The 5,538-nt window shown below is 46.9% G+C and overlaps 1 long non-coding RNA gene across 2 annotated transcripts; it reads left to right on the top strand.

Annotated features, from left to right (window-relative positions):
* The first annotated feature begins 346 nt into the window (after positions 1 to 346).
* On the top strand, positions 347 to 5,326 carry LOC106781550 (uncharacterized). 2 transcript variants are annotated; one of them, XR_011424710.1, is made up of 5 exons: positions 347 to 710; positions 1,546 to 1,926; positions 2,778 to 2,896; positions 3,877 to 3,943; positions 4,106 to 5,326. It is a non-coding gene; the product is annotated as an uncharacterized lncRNA (long non-coding RNA). The 2 variants fall into 2 exon arrangements; XR_001378193.3 differs by having other exon boundaries at positions 4,883 to 5,326.
* The last annotated feature ends 212 nt before the right edge of the window (positions 5,327 to 5,538 follow it).

A 5,538-nucleotide genomic window follows, 5' to 3' on the forward strand; every position in this document is an offset into this window, starting at 1 on the left:
TGTTTGCCTTCCTGAGGACTGACTTCTTTTCAAAGACCGCTCCCCGTTTAGAAGACCTCAAAAGGCTATGCAGGCGAAAAGGGCAAAAAAGGGGGAAGGTGTGGGTGGGCTCAAGCCAGTTTTGAGTTATTTTGGAGAAATATAAGATTTATTACTGAACTGACTCCCACCCAATGTAGTGAGATACTTAAAATCAAATACAGTTAATACTAACATAATTATTGAGAAATATGACAGTGCTAACATTCAGAGGCCTGATGCTCCCGGCCCTAATATTAATCATGAGGAAGCTTAATATTCAAACAGAATTGGAATGCACTGGGCTGCTTTAAATGCCTCCCTTTGTGCTCAGGCAGGACACTATCTTCTCAAGGGTGGAATGGCTCCATTTGCATAATGTCTTGTCTTTGTTCCTTCTGTTGTCCCAGCTAATTGCTTTAGAATACCCGACCTCTGCTAGTCCCCTATCTTTCTTGCCAATAATGATTTGTGGTCCTCTTCCCTCTTGATATGTAAAATTGTAGGTGAGCTGAGACACTTCAAAGCACAAGACTTTACGTGAGTATCCCCCAGTGGGGGTGGCGATATTGACATTTTCACCGGAGACAGAGTGGATCAGTGTCAGGAGGGAGAAGCCAGCTCCCTCGGGCTCCCTACTTAGGGAGGTGTCTCCTTACGTGATGGGAGGGGCTGAGTTTGAAGAAAAGACGGTAAGTTTTGGGTTTTAGAAGTTCCCCTTCCTGAGATAGACTTGGAGTGGGGATTGCCTGCTTCCTTTGGTTAATTAAATCGGCGATGTTTCTGTGACTCAGCTGTTCTGCCTTCTCTAAATTGTCCTGGGACCTTAAGGGGCAAGGATACCCAGGCTGGAGGTGGAGGTAGATAGGACTAGTACTGGTGACTATCTAACAGGTGCTCACTTATTAGGCACTGACTATGAGCTGGTCATGTGTTAAGTGCCACACAAACATTCTCTTGTTTAATCCTCACTTTGCCAATAAGGTGGATTCTGTTGTTATCCACATTTTGCGGTATAGGAGAGGAAAAATGTTTTCCTCTACCCTCTTACATTCTGTGCCTGAGACCCTGCACATTAAACTGACAAAAGACGGGTTAACGAAGAAGAGGCATGCACATTTTAATTTGATGTTAATATTATAATTTTTTACATGTATATGGGGATCTCACAGAAAGGAAATGAAAAGTCAAAGAACTGGTTGGGTTGCGAGCTCATATACCATTTTAACACAGGGTGATAAACTTGTGGAGAAGTGACAAGATAAAAGAAAAAGGTTTGAGCTTCTAGGAGCAGTAAATTGTGGGAAAGTAAATATATGGGGGAAACTAATGGAAGACAAGGGTTATTTCAGTAACATTTGCTTATGCTTATGGTGCCATCTCCAGTGATCAGAATCCTTTCTTCTTCCTGGTGTGGGAGTGGGGGAGGGTGGACACCTTCACAAAGGGAAATTTATGCCCTGCCTTTATGCAGAAATGGGGAGGAAAGAGATTTTTCTGCATCTGCTGTTTCTTGATTGCCTTTAGCTCAAAATAATCGTCATGCCAAAGTGGCGTATTTCGATGTGGCGTATCCTGATCCCATCCAGCAGCTGAGTAAACTGAAGCATAGAAAGCAACTTGCCTGAAGTCGCAGAACAGGCACCTGAGCTGGACCTGTTTTAAAGACAGAGAAGGCGGGGCTGGGGCAGCAGGCGCGGAGCTCACGTGGCAAGAACGTCAAGGTCATGTAGCTCAAAATCTGCTCTCCCAGCCCGTTAGTCCTTGGGACACCCAACACAGGGGAAGAAACTGCTGGTCCTCTGAGGAGGTGAGAAGTAGCAGGAGAGAGAAAGAACCAGGAGGATGAGGAGCTGTGGGTCAAGCCAGGAAACTTCCACCAGGGAGGCTGGGATTCAGGACAAAAAGGTCAGAAACCTGGGATGAGTCAATACCAGAACTGGGCAAGAAAACTCAGGATTTATGCCTTTTAACAAGGCGGTGGTGGGAGGAGAGGAGGCAGGGAGGGAGGAGGGTACGGAGAGTTAAGGCTGTAAAGAGATTTATCACAAATAATTGGCTTATGTGATTCTGGAGCTGGCCGGGCAAATCGGAAATCTGCAGGACAGGCCGTTAGGAAGGGCAGGCTGGAAACTTGGGCAGGAACTGACGCTGCCGTCCGATGCAGGCCGAATTTCTTCAGGGACGCCTTGGTTCTGCTCTGAAGGCCCGTCAACTGATTGCATCAGGCCCACCCAGGTTATTGAGAATAAGCCCTGTAAAGTCTAACATTTTGTAGGTGTTAATCACGTCTACAAAATTCCTTCAGAGCAACACCTAGGTTAGTGTTTGTTGGAATAACTGGGTTGTTATCAGTCAGAAATAATGGTCAGCCAACTGACCATCACAATGCTCAATAAACACTTGCTGCATTAATAAATAATAATAAGCTAGTATTCTTTGAGCACTTAATAGATGCCAGGCACCGTTCTAAGCACTTTGTATGTATTAATTAGTTTTCCCTTCCCGAAAACCTATGAAATCAGTATTATTATTACTTGTGTCCAACATTGGTGCTGTTTATCAGTCAATATTTCCTCTTCTCCTTTCTCCAGGTAGATAGATTTCCACTTTGTTATCTTCCTTCAAATTCAGTAGAGCCACGTGACTTTTTTTGATCAATGAATTATGAGCAGGAATGACGTGCATTACTTCCAGGTGGAAACATTTAAGAGCCAGTTTATCACTTCTCTTTCTTTTCTCCTTGTCGTTCTGACCAGCACTGTCCAGATGGTGGAGCCTCTAGGAGCCTGGGTCTCTTGGAGCGGACAGCGTGAGCAGAGCCCCAGCTGACCACATTGGGCACAGAGCATGTGTTTTAAGCTACTGATATTTGCAGGTGTTTGTTTCCTCTGTATACCCCAATCTATCCTGATTATCCCATTTCACAGAGGAGGAAACTGAGGCACAGAGAAGTAACTTGACTGAAGTCGTACATCTAGGAGACGGTGGAGCCAGGATTCAAAGTCAACCGTCTATTAGTCCTTGCTGTTTAGAACCCTGGAATGACTCAGATGGCCATCTTTTCTGAGGCTTCGCTCTTAGCTTTCTCACTGGGAGAAATTTTACTCCTCCCTCCCCGACCCCAGACATTTGGCAACGTCTAGAGATATTTTTGGTCATCACAACTTGGGGGGTGGGAGGGGAGCTGCTGGCATCGGGGTGAGTAGAAGCCAGGTACGCTGCTAAGAGTCCTATCGTGCACAGGACGTCCCCCACCACAAAGAATTACCCATCCCCAAACTTCAATAGCACCGCTGTGGAGAAGCCCCAACTTACACGAAATTCCTCTGTTGCTTAAACTAACCGCAGTTGGCTGCTTCTGCTTGCAGCTGGAGACTTAGTTGGGTTGTTATGAGTTAGTTAATTAATTAATTGCAAACAGCGGGGTGTCGGTGCTGGGCCTGGTCCTATTTGACATTTGCCTAACTAATGTGGAGGAGTAAGTGGTGAGAGCCCCACATTCGCTGATGACACTTAGCTGTGCCAGGTAGTGAAATGCCAAGCCGCTGGTGATAAGCTGCGGGAAGATCTCACCAGGCTGTGCGAGTGGGCAGAGGAGTTGCCAAGGAGGAGCTTCAGTGTGGGCAAGTGCAAGGTGCTGTGTTTGGCAAAAAATAATCCCAGCTATACTTAGAGGCTGGAAGAGGACGGAAGAGGATAGAAGAAAATGAATAAAAATTGAAAGGACTCCAGAGAGTGATTCCCACGCCTGATTCTAAGGCTCACCTGCGCTCTGGCTAACAACACCACAGGCCCTGGCATGGGCTTGACCCGAGGCCTGGGCACTGCTACTTGGCTGCTTTTTATTTTCTGCAGGAATACAGACCCAGTTTCTCCAGATTTCCTGATTTTCAAGAGAAGCCCCAAATCCTGACTTTTATGTGTAAGTTCCCACTTTTCCTTTTCTTTTCTTTTTTTTTTTTTTGAGGAAGATTAGCCCTGAGCTAGCTACTGCCAACTCTCTTCGTTTTGCTGAGCAGGACTGGCCCTGAGCTAACATCCGTGCCCATCTTCTTCTACTTTCTATGTGGGACGCCTGCCACAGCATGGCTTTTGCCAAGCGGTGCCATGTCTGCACCCGGGATCCGAACCGGCGAACCCTGGGCTGCCGAGAAGTGGAACGTGCGAACTTAACTGCTGCGCCACCGGGCCGGCCCTCTCCTTTTTTTTTTTGGTCACTTTTTATTTCAATATAATGTCAAGCCTATAGAAAAAAATGCAAGGATGGCATAAAGAGCTCCTATACCCTTTACCCAGATTCACCAGTTGCTAACATTTTGCCCAATTTGCTTTATCATTTTAAGTTCCCAATTTTTGTAAACATCCCATGGATCAAGCTAAAGAAGAATGTGAATGGACTTTGGTCCTTAAACCATCAGCTGGTGACTTCTGAAGCTCAGGCTCCCCTCAGACCAAATAAATGAGAATCTAGGCGGCGGACATTTGTATTTTAAAAAATTTCCTCCAGCTGGTGCTAACGCGCAGCTAGGGCTGAGAACTGTCATGGTGATTCCATTCCCCCTATTCGTGACTGGCTTAGGGGTGGCCACGTGACCCAGTTGCGGTCAGTGAGAATAAGGAGAAAGTCTAACGGAGTGCTTCTAAGAAAGGTTTCTTCCCGCTTCAAGATACACAGGAGAGCGGCAGCTCTCCTGTTAGGTGCTGTCTCTGCATTTGATGGATACTGGCCTAAGGATGCAAGTGTGAAAACACGGAAAGACTGTGGGTCTTTAAATTTATCTTTGAGCTGCTGAATTAACTAAGCTTGGGGCCCGTTTATCTCGAGATTTCTTTTTATGGAAGATACATTTTTCTTCCTTAGGTTGTTTGGCAGAGATGACTAGTCACCTGCCAAAGATCCGCGCATACCCGTGTTATGTAGAGTTAGTCCTTGGAAGCAAGTCTCCAGCCACGGATGACATTTCCAGCATCCCCTCCCCTGCAATCTAGAGGGAACCACGTGACTCGTTCTCACTAATGGAATGTGACATGAAGTGGCTTACTTCTGGGTCAAGGTGGTTAAATTCAGGTGCCTGAGGGGCTGGCCCCATGGCCGAGTGGTTAAGTTCGCGCGCTCCGCTGCAGGCGGCCCAGTGTTTCGTCGGTTCGAATCCTGGGCGCGGACATGGCACTGCTCGTCAGACCACGCTGAGGCAGCGTCCCACATGCCACAACTAGAGGAACCCACAACGAAGAATACACAACTATGTACCGGGGGGCTTTGGGGAGAAAAAGGAAAAAATAAAATCTTGAAAAAAAAAAAAAATTCAGGTGCCTGATCCTTCACCTTCTCACCACCACCCCTGTCCCCTTCCCCGATCTAGCCAGGTGGGTGACATCAGGGTAACCCTGAAGCCACAAGATGGCAGGACTAAAAGACAGAAGCAGCTTGGTTCCCTGGTTACAGGCTGGAGCAGAGCCGTCCAGGAGTGCAGCTCGGCCAGGAGCACCTACATTGGACTTTGCGTGGGCAAAAAA

Source organism: Equus caballus, chromosome 13 (genome assembly GCF_041296265.1).
Source record: "Equus caballus isolate H_3958 breed thoroughbred chromosome 13, TB-T2T, whole genome shotgun sequence".
NCBI classification, from domain to species: Eukaryota; Metazoa; Chordata; class Mammalia; order Perissodactyla; family Equidae; genus Equus; species Equus caballus.